Raw genomic sequence first — 23692 nt, forward strand, 5'->3', positions numbered from 1 at the left:
TCCTGTCATCAAAAAGTATATAAACTGTGTTTTGGAACTAGTAGATGCGCTCTCTCCTGCTTGTGGGGTGCCCGCCATTGCAATTGCGAGTAAATTACTACTTCACTGAGATCCTCGCCTGAGCCTAAGTTATTGGCTACGGAGTGTTTCTCACAATTTGGGGGCTCGTCCGGGATCCAGTCACCTACTGGGGAGCTCCACCGCCGCAACAGCAGGAAGGCATGCCCCGCTGATTTCAGCGGTCCTGTGCATCAACGGTGGCGGTTCTGCGGAAAGCTGACAGAGGGCCCGAGACTGGTTAAAGAGGCAGGATCCGTGAAGTAGTGGGGAAGGGAAGAAGGTAGGCACTCCGGGTTTTTAAGAATCAATCCGGTAACTCTGTACACAGACCAAGGTAAGAAATATTAAGTATTGCCTTGGGGGTTGAGTGAGACTCTGTGTGAAGAGTCTTGGGAAATCTGGTGTATGGTAAGCCCTCGCACAGGGAAGTGCTGGCACTACACGAGGGAAATTTGGTGTACGGTAACCCTTTCACGGGAAAGTGCTGGGTAGTACACCAGGGAATCTGGTAAACTCATAGGTGTGCGGTAACCCTTGCACGGGGAAGTGCTTAGCAGTACACCCCCATTTTCCAGAATCAGAACGTTAGTGTGTGGTACACATCAGAAGGGAAATTTGTGTAGCAACATACTGACGAGGGCTACGAAAAATGGGAAATATGAGTTCCAGGGGACAGGGAGATATCCCTGGGGGAGTGCCTACCAATAGTTCTTCCTGAAGAATGATAAGAAATTGGAAACATAATCCCAAAATTAGAGGGATTGTAAAAGAAAAAATAAATTTTAAAAAAAAGTTAAATATTGTGTATCAGTCTGGACAAAAGAACCAATTAAGGAAACAGCAGTATTTTGGCCAAAATATGGCTCTGATGAAAATTCAGGCTTTAAATTTATGTGTAAACAATAAGATTCCTTTTTCGGAGAAGGAGCCAAGTTATGCTCCCTATAATCCTAATATTGTACCCGTGGCAGCAGCAGTCACTCCAGGAAGGGAGACAGGGACTGTAATTAACACTGTCCCTAAAGAAGGATCGTACTCTAGGCTCTGGCAAGAATTAGAACAAGGTAGAAGATATATTGAGAATTTTGCCTTCCCTGATACTAACAGTACTAACACTAACTGTGTATCCTCTTAGGTGAACTACCCCCTCCTCCTTACCAGCAGAGAGGTTAGGACTTTTAAGAAGGAGAGGAAGTCTTTATTTGAGGACCCCAACTGCCTAGCTGAACAATTAGACCAGTTCCTACGACTTGACATATTATACTCTTGGGGGAGGGAATTGTGTCTATAACTACATTGTTTACAGGGAAAGAAATGGGAATGATCAGGAGGAGAGCTGCTATACAAGAATGGGAAAGAGCTCATCCTCCAGGACCAGGGGTAATACCGGCAGGGCAGAAATATCCCAATCATAATAGTGTGCAACACAGAAATCATATGAGAGACTTGGGGTCAGAATGAGAAAGTACTCGGGGATGAGTCCCGAGGACCCGGTATCCCAAGGGCTCTTGAAAGTTCATTGTGTGATTAAAGCCTGGCAAGATACACAGAAAATGCTCCAGAAGGTGGGGGGATGTAGTGAACAGTCACTGGGGGACCCTCCTGCGGGAGGCCCTGGAGGTGTGTGTCCGGAGGGGAGATGAGAAGGAAAAGCAGAGAGCGAAACTAATGGTATTGACACTGCAGCAGGTAGTGAGGCAGAGGGTTGGAGAAAGAGGAAGAAAATCTTCAGGGGGAGTCAGGGCTAGGATGGAAAGGAGAGGAAGAGAGATGAAGGAATGGCAGGCAAAGAAGGCTGCCTGTGTTGTGGCCTGAATCCTAGCAGGGACAGGCTTTGATAAGATGTTTTAAGCGTGGCCAGGCTGGCCCCTTCGAATAGGAATATCTGGAGTGGAAGAAGGAGGAAAGAAGGAAAATGGGATGAAATATGGTATATTGATTGATATGTTGTTTCAGTATCTTGGAGGGAAAAGGTATGGAATTAAGTTGGACCCTGACTGAGCCTTTGGTGCTGGTATTAGAAAAGTACAGGCTGGAGAAAGATAAAGGAAGTGTTAAAAGGGTTGCTGAAGGTGTTAAAGGTGTGGCATGTAATATTTAACAGAGCTGTTTGAAGTTGAATGAGCAGGGAAAGGGGATGTAGGTGTTACTTATCTAAGTAATTATCTTAGATGTTACTTATCTAAGTAACAGTCTAGAAGTTTTGCTGTGTGGTGTTTGATCAGTTTCCCAAGTATGGGGAAGAGGAGAGACTGGGGGGGGGGGGGGGGGGGGGACCCGGGGGGGGGGGACGACAGCCTGCTCCACCAGGAGCCACAGGCCGCAGGGAGGCTTCGGCTCCAGCGCCTGGAGCGCCTCCTCCCTCTCCTTCTGCGCTGACTTTGATGTCTGCGGGGAGGTTTCTTGCTCCTTGCTCTCCCAGCTGCTGTTGAGCAGCAGGTTTTTGTTTGTTTCTTTGTTTGTTTGTTTTCGTGGATGTGCTCTCACAGAGGCACCGACTGTGTTGTTCATGACTTGGCTCTGGGCAGCAGTGGGCCCCTTTGGCACCAGATGAAATTGTCCCTTATCTGCCAAGGGGAAGCTTCTGTGTGTTTTTTTTTTGTTTGTTTGTTTGTATTTTTTGTTTGTTTTTTCCACGGGGGCTGCCACTGCAGTTTCCCACAACCACCCCCCACGCACCCCCCAAACCTTGCCATCAAACCCAATACACTGGGGCAGCTAGGTCATTACTGACTTGTAAAGAATCAGGGATTAAATTAACTAATGAAACCCTAAAAAGTGATGGGGGTAGAAGGGGCTGGGATAACAGTGCCGCTTTTGGGGGATACCAAGCTGAGACTAGTGGATAAAATGATCACTGGGCAATTATTGTATGTACCCAAGGCAGGGACTAACTTGTTGGGAAGGGATTTGATGATTAAATTGGGCATTCAAATAGTAAATTGTTAGACTGGAATAACAGTGTTATTAATGGAGTGCTCTCAGGCCCTGAGAGCAAACATATATTCACCTCTGACTGGAAAGACCCTTTAATGGGGGCGGAAGCAACAATATAGGTGGACAATTTTACCTCAGGGGTTTATAGGGCCACCTATCTATTTGGGTAAGTTCTAAAAAAGATTTTGGAGCAATTACAACCTCCCGAGGAGGTATTAATGTTACAAATATGTGGATCATTTTCTATTGTCAGGACAGGAGAAAACAGTTGTAAAGGAAGCTACTAACAAGCTATTCAACTTTCTGGGAAAGCAGGGTTTGGGAGTATTAAAACATAAATTACAATATGGAGAAAGAGAAGTCAGGTATTTAAGGCATCTAATGTCTGAGGGAAAATGAAGAATAAATCCAGAGAGGATTCAGGGAATTGTTGAAAATTAAGAAAGAACTAAAAAGTTTTAAAAGAAAGATTTTTTAAGGAATCAGGAGACATGAAGTCTGAAGGAAAATGGATACTCCCTGATGGGAGAGAAATGCTGAATAAAGTGATAATGAGGCAAATATTAACTGTTTTACATCAGAAGAGTCATTGGGAGGTGCAAGCAATGTGTGATGTTGTGCTAAGAAAGTATGTCTGTGTAGGAATATACACTTTAGCAAAGCACATATGCAGAGGATGTACCATATGTCAAAAGGTAAATAAAAAGGTCTTCTGTAACCCATCTAGAGGGGGACAGGAGCCAGGGATTTGACCTTTCCAAAGTATACAGGTAGACTTTACTGAGTTACTTGTTTGTCCTAATTGACCACATGACTGGATGGGTGTAAAGCTTTACTGCAAGGGTTAAAGCAGGCCTTAGAGATTGAGTGGGATTTTTACACCCCCTGGCACCCCTCCTCTTCTGGGAAGGTGAAGCGAATGAACCAGACATTAAAGAAGCAATTAACTAAATTAGTGTTAGAAACCCAACTTCCTTGGGTAAAATGCTTACTCCTACAGGTTTAAACAGCACCAAGAAAGGATATAGGAATTTCACCATATGAGATGCTGTTCAGATTGCCCTATCTGGGCAGAAGGGATGAGATACCACAATTCAAAACAAGAAAGTTTTCTTAAGAACTGTATTCTGGGGTTGTCCTCTTCTTTGTCATCTCTCAGGACCTGTGGGTTGTCGGCTCAAACCCCACCTTTGGAATTCCCCATTCACCACCATCACCCAGGAAACCAGGTCCTGATTCAGACCTGGAAAGAGTGAACTCTGGCCTGAATGGGAAGGACAACTACTAACCACTGAAACAGCTGTAAGAACTGCGGAAAAAGGTTGGACTCACTATACTCGAGTGAAGGCATCCGTCGACCCTAGTACCTGGGAAGCTGTTCCTACAGAAGACTTGTTGGAAGTTGAAATCGAAGAGAAAAATCTCATAGTGGACTCTGAGCAGGATAAGAGCTTACAATTGTAAACTAACCTTTTATTTTCACAGGTAACTAACAAGTGTGACTTGTGATTGAGAGAAAGGACAGACCTATAGCGAATTGCAGTGCTCCCAAGGGGGGGGTTGTTATAGTAGTAGTGTACATCTTATTCTTTGTATCGATAATTATTTGGAAACCTGTCCTGGTTTCAGTTAGAACAGAATTAATTTTCTTCCTAGTAGCTGGTGGAATGCTGTGTTTTGGCTTAGGATGAGAAGAGTGCTGATAACACCCCGATGTTTTAATTGTTGCAGAGCAGTGCTTATACCAAGCCAAGGACACCTCAGACTTTTGCTCTGTCCTGCCAACAGGCAGACTGGGGGTGCAGGAAGAGCTGGGAGGGGACAGACCCAGGACAGGTGACCCGAACTAGCCAAAGGGGTATTCCATACCATCTGACGTCATGCTAAACAATATATAGGGGTGGCTAGCCGGGGGGAGGGGGCCGGACTGCTCGGGGTTAAGCTGGGCATCGGTCAGCGGGTGGTGAGCAATTGCATTGTGCATCACTTGTTTGTACATATTATTATTAGTAGTACTATTATCATCATTGTATTATTATTATTATTATTATTATTTTCCTGTCTTATTAAACTGTCTTTATCTCAACTCACGGGCTTCACTTTCCATTTCTCTCCCCCGTCCCAGAGAGGGAGGGGGGAGGGTGAGCGAACGGCTGTGTGGTGTTTAGCTGCCAGCCGGGTTAAACCACGACAAAACCTAAGGTTTAAAAATAATGACAGGGAAAAATCGATTATTAATTTTGTTTTTAGTGATTCTAGGCCTCAGAGAAGGCTTTGGTCAATTAGCAACTTGGAAAAGGCATGACCAGATAATAGTAAGACGGAATACCCCGTCAAAATATGGGTGACTGTGACAGAGGGTTATGTACTACCATCCGTCACGTTTGATGCTTGTGAGGTGTTAGCTTGTGGAGATTTAAATGCCCAGGGACAACTGAGCAGAGAGAACAAATAACTGGGAGAGACCCAACAGCCAGATTGAGAATAGCTGTATGGAAACAATCCTCTATTGCCATCAGAGAAAGGGAGAAACTCAAGGAGAAAACAGGAGAGAAAACAGGAGGCCCTCTGAAATGTAGCAGTTCAAACATTTGAGATTCAAACAGGGTATGGGGATGTGAATGCCTGGATAGAATGGGTCAAATATACCGTCCAGAGTCTCAACCATAGCTACTGCTATGCTTGTGCCTCGGGATGACCAATTGCCCAGATAGTGCCCTTCCCATGGGGGTGGACCAAGGATTCCCAGGGGATGCAATGTATGATTACATTGTACCAAAAAAAAGACTGCCTGGGGAAATGAGGCCTGTAAGTCTCTCTTTGCTGTTCCTTGTGTGATAGCAATATCGCGGTTCCCCCTGCATTCTCTACAGCTATAGGTAACCATACAGCTTGCCTCTCACGGCAGGGTGTGAGTGCTACCCAGCATCTGGGAGAATTTGTCTTGTAATCCAAGGACTTGATGGGAAACTGCTCAAGACTTGAGATCCCCAGGGCAGATCTCTGGTGGTACGGTGGAGGGAAGATCTTATGGTCCACCCTACCATATAACTGGGGAGGCACTTGTGCGCTTGTTCAATTAGCTATACCCTTCACCCTGGCATTTGAAAGAGAAACATCACAAATACTCAGAAGAAGTTAAAGAAGCTTAGGAGTATCATTTGATGATAGAGTATACGTAGATTCTATTGGGGTGCCTAGAGGAGTTTCCGATGAACAGAAAGCCAGAAATCAAATTGTTGCAGGGTTTGAGTCACTGTTCTGGTGGGTAACGATCAATAAGAATGTGGATTGGATTAATTATATTTATTCTAATCAGCAGAGAGTCATAAATTATACAAGGGATGCAATGAGAGAAATCGCTGAACAACTAGATGCCACCAGCAAAATGGCTTGGGAAAACAGAACATCATTAGATATGATGCTCGTGGAGGAAGGGGGGGGGGTGTGTGTGTGTGATACTGAGCAACCATTGTTGCACTCTTATACCCAACAATACTGTCCCAGATGGCTCAGTACCTAGAGCACTGCAAGGGCTTACCACCCTTGCCAGTGAATTGGCAGAAAAAGTAGGCATATTTACATCCTTGATCGTAGTTGTAGGAGTTTTGACAGCCATTGGTTGCTGCATTATTCCCTGTGTAAGAGGACCAGTACAGTGGTTAACTGAAACCCCACTATTGAAACAAATGACCATGGAGCCACCACCTTACTCAGATAAGGTGAGAATGAGGAGATAGAAAGCAAAGAAAGCGAAGAAGAAGAAGAAATCTACCAAATTACACCTTAGAGAAAGGTTTTGTTTTGCAAAAATCAACAGTTTATAAAGAAGAAAAGGGGGGAATTGTGGGAATAGAAATGTTGTTTTTGCAGAGTTACATTGTTTAGAGGGAAGGAATGTGGTACTGAGATATGCTTACAGTGATAAGAAGGCTTAGCAGGCGAACTTGTAAAATGCAGACAACCAGACTCCTTAGGACAATTAGGTGAAAATCGCGGTGTTAAGTCAAGTCAGATAAGTGAAGAAACATTACCACTTCAAACAGTAAAAGTGTCAAAAGAAAATTGAAATTTAACAGGCCGGCAACTGAAGGCCATGCACTGTTTGTGAAGCATCAGATAGATTGTGAACCTGGATTACCCACTCAGTGGGGAAACAGGGGAGGGTCCTGTCATCAAAAAGTATATAAACTGTGTTTTGGAACTAGTAGGTGAGGTCTCCTGCTTGTGGGGCGCCCTCCATTGCAATCGCGAGTGAATTACTACTTCACTGAGATCCTCGCCTGAGCCTAAATTATTGGCTATGGAGTGTTTCTCACACCCATAATGCGCAACTGCTTACCAGCGAGGGGCAGTTGTGTGCACGGGTCCACTTCTCTCAGCTTGAGCTTCTTCCCAGCTCCATTGCGCCTATTTCCAGTGACTTTCTGCTTTGAGCGGTTTGCTGAGTTTGGCCGAACCTATCTTCATAAGGCAATCAACGTCCCTGTTCCCGTCCTGGTCTCCGTTCTGCTAGCCTGTTCCTTTACATTCCTTCTTTCTGCTTCTTTATTGATGACATAACTTCATTACATCGTGTTGCCTTTTTTTTTTTTTTTTCTTCTCATCTCGAGGACAGGCTTCCCTCTTATACCCTTCTCCCCACAGCAGTTCTTTTCAAAACAACTTTTAATTGGTCAAACAACTTTGCATATAACAGCAACAGCAAACACCCAGCCTTAATGGCTGGAGAACAAGAAACCAGAGACTGCATGGAGTCTCCTGAATCACCCTTCTTTGTTCCCTCTAAACTCTTTTATATTCCTGATGGCCTCATCCTTAAGAGTCTGATGTTATCATCAACCATGGGGCTTTCCGAACCCCATGGCCACACTCCCACATCTTCCCGTTCTTTATTTATCAACCATTTATTTATCAGTGGTTGATATAATAATATCAAGCATCTTCTTGACACTAATTATTACTCCATATATCACAGATAGGAAGATATTTTTAAGAAAAAGCAGTCAAAATCATTTTTTCCACCTTTTTTCCCCTTTCAACCTCAGAACACCCTTTATGTTCATTTACGTTCACCCTTCAGAGCTGTGGCATCACACCTACTGATAAACTTCCTTTCTGAGCTTCTCAGGCCTCTGATTTATCCATCGTACCCTTCCTGGTGCTGCCTGCATGGCTGTTTCCATCTGGCAGAGCCCAAATCCTTTCTCCTTACCTCACTGTTTAAATTCCTCTCCCACTGGGCTGCCAGCTTTTCCTTGGGAACAAAGCACAGCCCCAGTGAGCAAACATTTCTATCTATCTGTGTCAGCAGCCACAAGAAAAACTGCTTCCCTTACTTGCAACCCTCCCCCCATTATTTTATCCCAGATCACACAACACACTCAACATCCTTTCCAACTCCTTCCTCATGCTCAAAAACTAGCGGTGCTTTGGCCAGTCTTTGGGTTTATTTGCTTATGGAGCTTTATGCTACCCATGCTTTTTATTGGAGTTTTTTAGTTGTGGGAATAGACACGTTGTTTTTGCAGTTACATTGTTTAGAGGGAAGGAATGTGGTATAGAGATATGCTTGAAGTGATAAGAAAGCTTGACAGACTACCTTGTAAAATGTAGACAGCCAGAATCCTTAGAGCAATTAGGCGGAAATCGCCGTGTATGAAACATTACCACCTCAAAGAGCATAAAAATCAAAAGAAATTTGACTTATAACAGGCCAGCATCTGAAAGCCATGTATTGTCTTTGAAGCACCGGATAGATTGTGAACCTGGATTACACAGTCAATGGGAAAACAGGGGAGGGTCCTGGTCCTCGAGGAAAAAAAAAAAAAAAAAAAAGTATATAAACTGTGTTATGGAACTAGTAGGAGTGCTCTTCTGCTTGTGGGGCGCCCGCCATTGTAATCGTGAATAAATTACTACTTCACTGAGATTCTCGCCTGAGCCTAAGTTATTGGCTTCAGAGCGTTTCTCACATAGTGAGCATGTTATCTGAATTTTCATATCATACATAAAAGTCACCTTTATACCCCCCCGGTCAATCTCAGGTTCTCTCAGTCTGTCCTTATGTTATAAATGAAGTCTCAACTCTGAATTTAGTAACATAAAAGAATATTTATAAAAGGCAAGTAAACAGCGCTGGGCGCGCGGGGAGTCTATGCTCTACCAACACACACACACACACACACACACACACACACACACACACACACACACACGTCGAACTTTCCAAATATATATAGGACATTGCTGTTACATATTTACAAGAAACCCGAGTACGCCTATACATATGGATATCCTATCCCCGCTTCATATTATAATTCTCTTTGTGGTGGTCGTTGTGGGTGAAGGGCTCACGGTTTCCCCATCACCATTAGCAACCTTTTGCTCCAGACTGCAGGAGCGGCTTCGACTGTCTCCCTCTTCTTCTGCACATGCTCTGCCCACCACAAGGTTCCCGAAAGCAACAAAACGTGACTGCTTTTCCCGCGTTTCATTAACCCTTGAAATCACACTAATAATATTATTATCATATAACATTAAACAATAAATGTTAACAGTTCTAACCAGCAACCCCCCCAGCAACTTCCGTGCCTTAACAGAGGGGAAAACAAGCAACCCCAGACGGCAGGGCGTCGCCTCAATCACCCTTCTTTGTTTCCTCTAAACTCTTTACATTCCTGATGACCTCATCGAGTCTGATGTTATCACCAACCATGAGGCTTTCCGACCCCCATCGCTACATTCCCAAATCTCCCCCTTCTTTATTAATATCAACCATTTTTCTGACACGAATTACCACTCCATATATAACACTTATAACACCTCTTAGCTGCACAACATTGAAAGTCAGGTAGTGCATTTGTACCGTTAGCAATTACATGGTCCCAGGTACCTGCAATTTACTAAGAGACTGGGCTTAAAATACAGCGATTACCCAAACGAAGTGCAAGGACCATAGGCATGCAGCAAAGCTGCAGGAAAGCAGAAGCACAGGGGACAGGAAGGGGACCATAAAGCACTTGTGCTTCTTCTAACTAAGGATTAACATGGGTTTTAAACAAGGGGACTCCCTTCCCAGCTGACAGCAGCAGCTGCAGCTTTTGACTTGCTTGCAGAGTGGCAGGGAATCAAATCAAAAGAAGAAAGAGAATAACCCTTACTTGGGGAGTAGGAAACACAATATGAGCTATTATAAAAATCTCTGCAAACAGCGACTTGGTTTTAGGTCAGGCTCTCCTTCCCCCTTCTGTCCTGTTACCCTCCCCTCCTCTTGGAACAAAGGGAAATTGGTATTTTTCAAAATTCTTCTGAAAGCCAACCCAGCAGATGGTTCTTTTCATGCCAGGAAGGGAACAAGAAGAAAAACCTGCCAGGATACACATCACTGCGATGTGACAAAGAGAGGCATGGTGGATGGCCTCCAACCCAGGGATTTCACGGAGGCCTATTAAACCATGTGGCCAAGATGGACTGAGTCAACTTGTATCTCCAGCACACAGCTGCCATACCCCACAGGCTCATGCAGAGTTTTATTAGCTGAAGTCAGGTTAGGTAGACAGAAAAATAACAGGGTGATTTTAGATTTCCATCCCACCTTTTCAGCACTTCATGATGGTCCCACACACCATTGTTTTAGTAGGTGGAAGTGAAGTTCAGCAGCCAAATTCACAATAAAATAGTAAAAGACTTATTTAGACAGTAATTAGCATCTGTGCTACTTCCTCATTTTGCTGCAAAGAGATTCACAACTCAGAACCTGTGCAAAATCTTATGTACACATCAGCAATAGAAACACCTACAGATGCAAAAAAAAAAACAAAACCAAGGGTAAGTCACTCTCTTGTACTCGGGCTGAGGACTTGGCTGTCCATCACAAGCTAACCTCCCATTTCTTTGAAACCTTCTCTACCTTCTAGGTGACATCAACAGCCAAATTCCCATTATTTTCAATAGTGACCCAATCAGAACCAAGGGCTCCTCACCCAAGCACCCAAGCCTTGCATTGCCTCCAAGGATGAAGCACGACTTTGTCACATGCCATATCTGCCAACCAAAGCATGGGGAGCAGCAAAGGACACACTGCCCTCCCATGGAGCTGCCCCACACCTCCCAAATTCCCATTAAGCATGTTGGCAATTGCTGTCTCAGAGTGGCTAATAGCAGCTCCTGCCCATGCCCCGAGTCAGTGACCTAAGGACAGATCAATCCCTCCCATCACACTCTTCTTGTGACTCTTTTGCCATAGTCACAGAAGGAAACAGGCTCGGCTCCCCCCCCTTCAAATCAGGAATGTAGTTACAAATAATGCAGTGGAATTAAGACAAGAGAGAAAATACTGGAAGGAATTCATCCTAATGATTGCATGAATTATTGAAGGAAAATATTCCAGGAAAAGCGAGAGGCTGTCTTCAGAAAGAGCTGAGCACTGGGGAAAGCAGTATCAGCAAACAGGCAAGATGTTAATTATCCCCATCTAACCTGCACATACATAGGCTATAAGTAGCAAAGCACATCATCAATTCAGTAGCATCAGTTCCCTTGGAAGATGAGGCAAAACAAGTGCCTTCAAGCTCCCTGCTAATACACCCTACACAGGATACCGATTTAGGTATTTTCCCTACAGATGAAGAGATTTTGGTAGGAGGCAGAAATGACAGCTGATCAAGCCTCTGATAGTGTTGCTGCTGCCCAGTGGGAAAATATCTGCTTCAGGTCTATTTTTATTAGCCTTAAGAGTGAGTTTTTAGTAAGTTACCCACCCGGAAATACAGCAAGTGAAGCTACCTGAGACAGGACAATATTTTAGCGTATACTGGGACGCAAGGAAGACTAACAACAAGTAAGTTTAGAAATTAGTGTTGACTCTGCATCAAAAGTACGAGGAAACCATTTCTCACATACCCTCCTTGGAAGTGTTTGCCAAGCATATTACAGAAGCACCTCTGCACGGAAGCACGTGGTTGGGAACAAGCAGCATTGCCCCCGCAGTAAAGCAAGAGCATGATCGTCAGTGACACATCTAAACATCCACTGCTTGGCCCTCCTCATCAGACAGAGCCAAGCAACCATCAAGGAGAGCTGGCTGTGGCCTCTGGCGTGGCTGCTTGTGCCACCACATTCCTCTCCCAGGAGCATTGGGCAAGGGAAAATTACCCGCACACCCCCTTGGAGCTGATTCTCATCTTTTAGCATGTGGATTAAGAGCAGCTCACACAAAGCTATAAGGCTGTGAAGCACTGAAAATCCTCAGTGAACCACCCAGGTTTATAGTGATGGAGTTATTGTAACACCGATGTCAATAAAAGATACCATCTCTCTCTAAAAACAGATGAGACAAAGCCATGAGAAACTGATGAGAAGATAAATAAGGAATATTTACTGGAGGACTCTTACCACATTTTAGGGTTGAGAGACCAGAAATAACCATTAAGAGCATCTAGATTGACCAACTGCAGGCATGCCTCAAAATTTCAATCCCCCCATTTCCACACCAAGCCCTAACTCTTCTTTGTGATAAATTTATCATTAAGCTACCAAAGATGCAGCGAGTTAATTTTGAAACAAATTCCCCATGTCAGTGACAAGATGATGACTGGCTCCCAGAAGCCAGCACTATAAGATCAGACCACCATCTGGGAGACTCAGTTGTGTTATGGTTAAGCAACCACAGTACAATGAAGAATGGCTAAACGTTACCCCAGCCTGTAACAGATTCCTTGACTGAGTCATTAATTTAATTAGTCTCTTTCACACACTGTACTAAGAAACAAGATGTTTTTATTTCTTCTGCTTTAATTTTCACAGAGTTTGTGGGCTTCTTGCAGGAGGACAGTCTCTTCTGCTGCCTTCATACAGGGCCCACCATAGTAGACTTTGACTTGCAAGAGGAACACGATGCATCATCTTGAAATAAGCCTGGCAGAGACACACTTAGCTCTGCAAATGCAGCTGCAATTGACTGTTCATCTTGAATGACCACATCCTCATCTTCAGCAACTCTGGCTTCCACAAAGCCACAGTCCAGGCCACATCTTAAATAGGCAACCTCATTTCTGTAGTAAGACACCCACCCCGGCCCTTCTGCAAACCCATAGCTCTGGGGGGTGGTTTTGGGTGATACTACCCCAAAACATCCAAACTTTTCCCAGGTTGAGCAGCCTACTCAAAAGCAACATTCTGCTACTGGTGTGCACACCAGAGCTTGAGAATCCCTCTCCTGATAGCAACCGCCTGCAGCCCATCACAATATACAAATAATCACAATATACAAATAACACTCTGTGTCCTGAGATGAAGGAGCCAAGTGCCAATGGTCTAACTCACATTAGAGGTCATGGTAAGAAATGGAAAACACTGCTCTTATGAAAATACAGCTAACTGGATTTGTCCTCCAGGGTCACATATCAAATGGAATCATTTTAAAGTCTCAAGAGTTGGAAAAGTCTGAGTTAAAAAAAAAATGCATGTTTGTTGCAGGAAGCACGGCCGAAAGCACAACAGACACCAGCAGAGTCAGATCATGCTCCTCCATTTTATTGCCCGAATAGCCTAACTTTTATAGTGAACTTAACAGGGGCGGACAGTGTTTCACACAAGATTATTGGTCAAAAGCACTCAGACAAACAACTACAAGAAAACAACCCCCTTGTGATTAGCAGTCAAGAAAACAACCCCCTTGTGATTAGCAGTCACGTAGATCTTGTCCTTGAAGCCAGCTGCTGGTAACAATATTTTTCTGAATTCCTCAATTGGGCGATGTGGGAACACTGTCATGGGAACTTCTCATAGTTGCCCTGGTAGCTCGGTTTGCTCAGCTACAGCAGGCCATGGGATTTGCTAAGGCCTACTCCTGGTTGCTTAAAGCAAGCTCAGATCGAGCAATTGTTCCACGGACGCATGTCCACGCCCTTTGTGCCAATTCCCAACACGTTTACTCTGGATATTTTTAGACTGGTTTCCTAAGAAAACAAGTCCAATGTGATCATACTGTTTTTGCATATGCAAACAGACACAGACTCCTTGGCCTGACTACATGACCCTCTGTGGTGGTTTTACTGTGCTGGGCAGCTAAACCCCACAACTGCTCTCTCACTCCCCCTCTTTTTAGATGAGGAGGGGGAGAAGTAAAGCAAAGAACAACTCACGGGTTGAGATAAGGATAATTTAATTAAAGGAAATAATAATAATAATAAAAGAAAGATTATTATAAACTAAACAATTTAACTAAAGGGAAATAAAAAGGGAGGGGGAAAGGGAAAATAAAAAGAAGGGAGGAAAACAAACAAATAAAATAAATGAAGGCTATGTGGAAGCGCAGAGGAAAGAAATTACTCTCTACTTCCCACAAATGAGCGATGATTGACCACGTCCTTGAAGCAGGGCCTCAACGCACATAGCCAGTGTTCGGGAGTAGGACCGACGTTTTCACAATGAGAGCCCACCCCTCCCCTTTTCTTCCTGTTTCCACCTTTTATTGCTGAGTGTGTGTCGTGGTTCCGCTCGAGTGGGCAGCCGAGCTCCACCACAGCCACTCTCTCACTCCCCCTCCTCAAAGAGGAATGGGGAGAAAATATGTGAAAAGGGCTCAAGGGTTGAGATAAGGACGAGAAAATCACGCAATAATTATTGTAACGGGCAAAACAGACTCGGCATAAGGAGATAGTAAGATTTATTGCTTATTACTAACAAGCGAGAGAAGTGAGAAAACAAAGAAAAAAAGCAAACCAAAAGCACCTTCCCCCCCATCCACCCTCTTCCACCTCCTCCCCCCGAGCGGCGCAGGGGAACGGGGGAATGGGGGTTATGGTCAGTCTACAGCACTTCTTCTCTGCCGCTCCTCAGTCACTCTCGTCCCCTGTGCTGTGGGGTCCCACCCATGGGATGCAGTCCCTGATGAACTGATCCGGCGTGGGCTTCCCACAGGCAGCAGCTCTTCCAGAACTGCTCCAGATATGGGTCCGTACCACGGGGTCCATCCCTCAGGAGAAAACTGCTCCAACCTGGGTCCCTTACGGGCAGCAGTTCCTGCCAGATCACCTGCTCCTGCGTGGGCTCCTCTCCACGGGCTACAGGTCCGGCCCGGAATCTGCTCCGGCAGGGGTCTTCCACAGGCGGTAGCCTCGGTCGGTGCAGGGCCACCTGCTCCACCGTGGTCTCCTCCACGGGCTGCAGCATGGAACCCTGCTCCACCATGGTACTCCATGGGCTGCAGGGGGACATCCTGCTTCACCATGGTCCTCACCACAGGCCGCAGGGGACTTTTGCTCCAGTGCCTGGAGCACCTCTCCCCCTCCTTCTACACTGACCTTGGCACCTGCAGGCTGTTTCTCACTCCCGGCTGCTATCTGGCGCAGCGTTTTTTCCCTGTCTTAAATATGCTCTCACAGAGGCGCAAGCAACATCGCTTATTGGCTCAGCTCTGGAAAACAATGGGGCCCTTCCCAAACATGGGGCAGCTTCTAGATCTTTCTCACAGAAACCACCCCTATGGTCCCCTGCTACCAAAACCTTGCCACGTAAACCCACTACAGTGTGACATCACACGGTATGGAATATCCCTTTGATTGGTTTAGGTCAGCTGCCCTGGTGATGTTTCTCTCCTCACTTTTTGCCCACCCCCTAGGAGGGTTAGAGAGAGGCCCGATGCTGTGCCACTGCTGCTCAGCAGTAGACACAACACTGGTGTGATAACACTGCTGTTCCAGCTATAAGTGCAGAGTACAGCACTGTATGGGCTGCTGCCGGGAAAGTTAACATTCCAGCCAGACCCAGTACACCCTCTCCTCAATGTTTTTAGGGTATTTTGACCAATTTTGGTCAAGTTCAACAAAAATCTTTAAGATATAATATTCCAAGAAGTTTTGTTCAAATTATCCTGACAGAAGTACCTCTGAGGGGCTCCCAAAAATGGAATAGCCAATAAGTTCACCATAGAAGCCACAGAAAAGGAACATGGTTAGAAACCAACTTTCACATACTTCAATGCTCACAGGAAAGGGGGGGGGGGGGGAAAGAGCATCAAATGAAGCCCCTCTTCTTCATTCAAATGAACTCAAGATGAGTCCATCATGCAGTCCCACTGACCATGCAGGGGGACATGGGCAGTGAGAAGCCCAGCTGGGAACGAAGTATGTGAAGGATTAGACCTGACCTGAGGGTGAATAGCTGGGCACGCATGCGTGTGAAAAAGAGAGTAAAGATGAAAAAAGCTGAAGGTCAATCAGAAGGTATTTGTGGTCAGGCATGCCTGGAAGGAGAGGAGGGGGAGCACTTAATGCAAAAGGAGATACTGGAAGAACATGAATGAATGCATTAAGGCCTGACACTCCTGTGCATCCCCAAACCTCTGCAAATGAGGACACAAGAAGCACAGAGATTCACTGCTCTGGATGCATATGCCAGTATGTCACATCTCCAGCACATCTCTTTTAGCCTGTAGGCCCTGGTGCTTTCAAAACACAACCAGCTTGCACTGACTTGGCCAGGCATTTACAAGGCTGCTGGGAGCAGCACCCATCCAGTCCTGCAGTTCAGCATGGAGGGAGCATGGGACCTCCAGCTGCCCTTCTTTGGTTCTTGTTCCTTCCCCATTAAAGCCCTGCAGCATCTCCTCAGTCCCCAAACTAGCAGAGGGGATATTTTTGTCATGGTTTGAAGAAAGAGGCACAGCACGAGGGAACAAGGAAATGTCACAGAGGGCCAGCAAAACTCTCCTGTGGGAGGGACTGCTACAAAACAAAACTGGTCCTTGACAGAGACAGCCTCCACAAGCCATGGTCATGTGGCAGCTATTCAAATACAGCAACTCCTTCTCATTTGGCACTCTGTGTTAAGCGGTAAAAGTCGCTCAGATTTCCCCAACCCATCCCTTTGCTGCCAGATGCATGCTTCTTAAATACTTGGCTACATGCAAAAAAGTCACAATTCTTTGGGAGCAGACAGACAATGAAGGATAGGGATTGGCTGGCTCAGGCAGAACACCAAGTTGGAAGAAAAGTTCTGCTCTATTACTGTCACAAGATATGAATAACATGATGTGAGGCAGACACTGCTTCAACAGGCTTTGGAAAAGGACTGGTGAGAGCTGGGATCCAGCACTCCCCACACTTCACAGTGAGGGCTGAACTATCTTCATGTGGGACTAGCCTCCCCTATTTGACTACATGAAGGCCCAAGAAGACTCAGTTCCTAGTCCAGGCATCTCAGGAATCTTCAAGGACCAAGATGAACCTGAGTGGTTCTCAGCTCACAGTGAAATAAGCCTCCTAAGCTCTGAAGTTTCTGCAAAGAAATTCATTCCTACTTTCTTTTGGGGAAGGAGCCCGGGGTGGTTGTGGTGGGAGGGCACCAAATCACAGCTGTTTCATTTGTGCCTTCAACAGCATGGTAGAAAGAAGCTGGTCAAAAAGAAACCTGGGATCAAAGAGCTGAGTTTGTCTAACTCTGCACCCCAATGCTTGTATAGAAAAATTAAAACCACCAGGTGCCTCATGCCTGTTAGAGCAGCTCTGAAGTGGTCTCTCCCCTGCTCAAAAGGCAGTTTTCCCTAAACACAACTCACAGAAGACTTCCCCACTGTACTGACATTTCTGGGTCTCTTCTACTAGCCCATGACCAGGGCAGAGGCTGAGATCCACACCCCTACTCCTTACCTCCCACTGCTGCTGTGCACCTCAGGGACCTGCCACCAGCATCATTTAGAGCAGCCTCAAGGTTTCCCTACACAAGGGTGGGAACCAACCCAGCACAGGAATACAAAGGGGCTACAGGGGCTTCATCCCTTGGAAAACAAAGAAGAAAAGCCATAAAATCAAATCCTAGCACTTCAAGCAGATGCACAAGCATCTCCATGCTAAGCCCTTTGCAGTGCAGGGAGCAAGTACTTACACCAACTCCCCAAGCCATGTTCAGTTTGCAATAGAAAGAGCTGACTCACACAGGGATGCCCTTAGCAAAGGGAAAATAACCATGCACTTTGAGCAACTGGATGATCATGTACCCAAGTCACCGGGGAGAGGAGTACAGCGTGGGGGTCATCCGGCAAGAGATGCGGATGCACACAAGAACCTGTAAGGAAAGTGCAACGTGCAGTCAGCAATGCAAAGAAGGGGAAGGAAGCAGGGGTGGAAGTGGTCATGATCTTGTGGAAGAAGGAAAGGTACAAAGGGAGAAAAAAGCACCACATGAGAGTCCTCAAGGAGGGGGAACTGGAGAAGAAAGTTGCCCGTGTGAGGCTAAGCAGAGGAAAGGAAGAGGATGAATGGAATTTCAAGGGAAAAGGTGCTAGAACTGCTTCCCATGGAGAAAATGCATATACCTGCAGGCACGCAACTAGGGGGATTGCCAGAAAAACCAAGGACAGAGCTTCTTCTAACTGCCCACAAGGAAGCTTTACTTCCAACTTACTTACTGCCACTTGTTTCTCAGCAATGAAATGCGTTCACCCATCCCAAGCTCTCAAAAAATAAAAAGTTCAATAACAAATGAGTTAACATCCCCTGAAGCAGGACATTGCACGTATGATGGAAACTCCAAAGAGTTTCTTTATTAGGTTATGTTTAAAGAAAGGAGTGGGGTATGAGGGTGGGAAATGAAGTGTTTGCAGACGCAGAAAACTAGACAGGGCAAATGGGGGGTGGGGGGGGGGGAGGATAAAAACAAAACCTGGGAACCACTACTCATCTGGGGCTTGTTAAACACTACATGACAAGCAGGGAATGCTGATGGATTGCTTCTTTGCATTCGGTGCCACGGTTTCAGTGCCATTCCAAACTGACAGCATATTTGCCCTTAACCAAAGGAAGAGGCACTTCTAGGGATGTCAAGGGCTCTGGGCTTGATCAACCCTGCTGCAGGCAGGAAGAAAGCAGCAGCAAGAGCAGTGCCTGCAGGGCTCACAGCAGGCAGGCAGGTTACCCTTTGGGCTCTTGGCTTCCTCCTCACCAGAAGGGAAAAGCCTTTTGCCAGTCTAGAAGCAGCCATGGTTCAGCCCACTCCATCCCCAGGTGCAGAACAGTTAAAATCAGAGCAAACACTTGCAAACACCTCCACACTTTGCAATTGCTGCACAAACAGTGGCACGGACAGCCCAAGCTGCAATTCACCCACCAAGCAGCCCTGGAAGAGGGGCAGGAAGCTACCTTAGCTCTTAACCTCAAGAGGGGGAAGCTGATGTGAAACTTAGCAAAGCCACAATGGAAAAACCAAGAGTTCCTGGGTTGCAGCCAAGCATTGAGAACAGCAGAGGCTTTCAGCACTGGAGCTCTCCCATCCTGCTCAGGGCCAGGGCAACTACACCCAGCCCCATCCTCTCCTCAAGCACCTCCCCTCCCGTACACCATCACATAACATCCCCAGGGCAATTGCTCACACAGAAAAGCAACATAAGTGTTATATATGGAGTAGTAATTCGTGTCAAGAAAATGGTTGATATTAATAAAGAAGGGGGAGATTTGGGAATGTGGCCATGGGGGTTGGAAAGCCCCATGGTTGAGATAACATTAGACTCTTAACGACCAAGCCATCAGGAATATAAAAGAGTTTAGAGGGAACAAAGAAGGGTGATTCAGGAGACTCCATGCAGTCTCCGGTTTCTTGTTCTCCAGATGGTTCTCTTGTTCTCCAGCCCTTAAGGCATGGATGTTTCTGGGTGTTTGCTGTTGTTGTTACATTCAAAGTTGCCTGACAATGAAAAGTTGTTTTGAAAAGAACTGCTGTGGAGAGAAGGGTATAAGAGGGGAGCCTGCCCTCAAGATAAAGAAAAAGGCAACACGATGAAGTTACATCAATAAAGAAGCAGGAAAAAGAAGTGAAGAGGAACAGGCTGGCAGAATGGAGACCAGGACGGGAACAGGCATTCTGATTGCCTCATGAAGATGGGTTCGGCCAAACTCAGCAAACTGCTCAGAGAAACTCGTACAGAAAGTCGCTGGAAACAGGCGCACTGGAGCTGCAGAGAAGCTCGAGCGGACCCGTGCACACAACTGCCTTTCGCTGGTAAGCAGTTGCGCATTATGGGGAATCATACCTCCTTAGAAACAAAGACTGTCCTGGTAACCTTACAGCTTATTCTCCTTATTAACAATTGGACAGTTTATGAGCCTCAAATATGGGACCAAACTAAGGTCAAGGTGTGGGACTCTGCAACTAAAAACGACAAGGTTGCAGTGGAATTGCTCGGCACCTGGCGAGCAGTCTCTGAGGCCTTAAAGAGCCATGTGGGAGCCACAATCACAAATGTGTGGCTTGCCAGATAGTGAGGGAGCTGCGGGCTCCTTTACTGATCCGACTGCTACGCCATAGCCATCGGCCTCTCTGCTGCTACAGCCATCAAATGCTTTTGCTGTTACGCCCCCTGTTGACCTGGACGTGCCTTTTGACCCAGGCCTATTGGCCTTGAAAAGGAGATGGATATGCTTTTCTTCAATCTAGGAAGGACGGGATACATAAGACCTGAAGACCGAGTTGCTTGACAACTTAAAGCGAGACATATTGTTCAAAAGGAATGGAAAATGGAGACTTGTTTGTAATCAAGAAAAGGAATGGAAAATGGAGACTTGTTTGTAATCAAGAAAAGGAATGGAAAATGGAGACTGTTAAGTCATGGAACTTAAAGGATTGTTTGTTACCTTTCCTGATTTTATGTATGTATAGGCATACTTGTGTTTAGTATGTAAAGCAATGTTCTGTATATTTAGAATGTTTGATGTTCCTTTGTGCACGTTGGTGGAGCATAGACTCCCCGCACACCCAGCACTGTTTATTTGCCTTTTATACCTTTTAGAAATATTTGTTTTATAAATATTACAAAATTCAGATTGAGTTGAGACCTCATTTATAACAATAAGTATATTAAAAGATGTAAACATACATTAAATAGCATAGCAGCTGGAATCAAAGGAGGGGAAGAAAAATCAGGCCCTACCACATGAGCAGCACACCTCTGCAGAGCCCCCTTCTAGTCACCACCACACCCCATACCACAGTTTTGGAAATCAGGCTCTGGACCCTATTGCCTAATTAGCAGAACAGCGCAAAGCTTTGGAACAGGCTTATCTTCTTCCTCCTTAAGTGGCCACTGAATAAGTACTATATCCCCGATTCACAGCCCCTTTTTATATTGCTGACATTACCAGTCCTTTGCATACCCACACACTGTTACTTAAATTGCTTCCATGTTTTCATTACTTTCCCTCTGTGTTGTGTGTATTTCAAGAATGCTGAAGCAGTGTTTCAAAGCACTGGGGACTACTGGAGATGTGGCTGAAATTATGCAATCTTAAATGATTTTTCAAGTCCTAGTAAAGTTTGCTCCTCCTTACAGAGGAGGATAGTTTCACTGTAGGACAAGCCATACCCAAGACACAAGCATGGTCGTTGGAGAGCTGAGTGTAATCCAAGCTGCATCCCATCCATAAGCAAGGAGGTAAACTCAAATAATGACACTGTGCCCATGTACAAGGGAAATATATACATAGGGCCAAACTCTCATGACAAAAATCCAGAGGACAGTGAAACAATGGCAGCTGCATATCTGCCCCACCAGTTTAAGTGTATTTGTCCCCTGCTGCTGCAAAGTAGGTTTTTTTTTGTTTTTTTTTTTTTGACTTTTTTTTTCCCCCCTGGAGTTTGTGTTGATTAAAGCAGCAGGCAAACAGCCTAACTCTGTAGCAGCACGTGACTGCAAGATCAAAACTACCAGAATCATTTAAACATGGCAATTACACTGTAACCACTACTGCAGCTTTCAGCATTTCTGCAAGTATCTGCAGAAGCTACCTGTATGCTCCTCTCTCAGGAAAGCCCACAGATGGGCATTTCGAGTTGCAACTTCCTCTGAACTCTATCTTCACAAAAAAATCTCTGTAACTGCCACGAGACACACAGCAGCCATTAGAGCAGTCACGCTGCCAGTGCTTAAGCCCTTCTCCAACCAATTTCCAGCTTGCCTTCCACCACCCCCTTGATGCGAGATGCTGATCCTATAACCCAAGCGCTAAGAGCCAACTGCATTGCAAAATCCTGTCTGACTACAGGGGTGCAGGATGCTCACCACCCCAGGGATGCTGGGTACAGGTCTCTAGGCATCAAACTCCTCAAGATCACAGCTCTGTGGTCCTCCAAATCCCTGCTGGGGACTCCTCTCTGCCACGCTGCCTCCAGCCTGCCCAGCTCCAGCTCAGCAGCTGCTGTGCAGCAGCCGTTGGGTGTTATGCTAATCAATTCACTGGTGCAGTGAGCCTCTCCCCATCTGCTCAGAGAATCCACCTGCTGTGTTTTCTCTATTTTTATTTTTGAAATGGTCAGATTAGGCCAGTGCTACCCCAAGCGCTCCCAGCCTGAGAGCATAGCACGAGCCAGCTTGGACCTCACAACACAAGCACAGGCTGGATGCAACCACACATATGGACTGTGATCTGCCTCTTTCCAACTCCTCATCTTTCAGCAATTAAAGTCTCACCCTAGACATCACCACACTACCCCCCCCCCCCCCCCCCCCCCCCGTTTCATTACAGCTAGCTTTATTTATTTAACCTTTTTGAATAGCCACATCAAAGAATGAACATGCCTTCCCCAGCCATCTAACTGAGGAATAAACAGAAATGAAAGGTCTGATTTCTAAGCACCCATATTCTTCACAGTCCATGCACCCATGTGCGGTATGCAGTGGTTAGCAAGTCTTTTTTCTCCCTGCTTGGCCATAGAGGGATTGCTTGCAACACCTTTGCTGTCTCTGAGCTGAGTCTCACACAACCACTGTTTCTCTTGAGACTGCTGCAAGTACTCAGGGAATATAAGGAAATAGAAATAAGACACTGCTCAGTGCTAAGAATGCAGCCCATCCTTCTCAATAGGTGGGAAAAATCTATTCCCAGTGTATTACTGGACCAAAACTCCACTGTGCTATTTTTGGTGTGCAAGGAGTATGCCATTTACCAGGGTTCTAAGAAAAATTCCCCTTGATTTCTCCCCCACACAAGTTCAGCTTCCAATGCAAGTACCCTCAGTAACATTAACCTCCCTGGGCTCTGCCTCACATCAGTGGGAAATGTTGCTGCTTCAGAAACCGATTTAGAGTTGTCAACAGACTTTTGGTAAAGGTCAACCTGTGAAGGACACTGCCTCCTGAGAGGGCCACTGGCAAGTAGCCTCCTCCAGGTTTAAAGTAGCCCTTTGAGCATCCATCATGGGTATGAGGTACAGGAGAAGCAGGGACCTTCTGTACACAGCAAGGGATCAAAGTTACATTGAACAGTCATCCCCTGAGCTCTAGATTGGTGCAAGCCTATATCACAGATCCATTTCTCCAGGTTTTAGAGATATTTGAGTTATTTGAGTCTTTCATCAGACATAGACTTTGTGATGAGTTCAGACAGGAGTCCACACGTTGCTTAAGAGGCGGAAGTGAAGTATTTGTATTGTGATAAATCCTCAACCTGACCAAGGCTCCTTTGTCTGATTCCTAGGACAAAAAGAACTCCTACACCCAAAATAACATGAGTAGTCACAAGGTTTCATCCCCCCACCCACCCTCAGTGCTGCCTCAGAATTCAATTTCTTTTAAAAATGTAAGTATAGGGCACATTACTGAAAATTAAACCAACAAGAAAACAGAAAGGGTTCTCCTGAAATCAGCTCATATAAATAAAATCTTTTCTTTATACCCTGTTCCTCTTCTTGACTGAATCATACA

The 23692-nt window shown here is 45.5% G+C and overlaps 1 protein-coding gene across 2 annotated transcripts in view; it reads right to left on the reverse strand.

Annotated features, from left to right (window-relative positions):
• The window catches only part of LOC116501398 (SET-binding protein-like), a 54204-nt gene that overhangs the window by 13975 nt on the left and 16537 nt on the right, over positions 1–23692 (reverse strand). The window lies entirely within an intron of this gene.

Source organism: Aythya fuligula, chromosome W (assembly GCF_009819795.1).
Source record: "Aythya fuligula isolate bAytFul2 chromosome W, bAytFul2.pri, whole genome shotgun sequence".
Lineage (NCBI taxonomy): Eukaryota > Metazoa > Chordata > Aves > Anseriformes > Anatidae > Aythya > Aythya fuligula.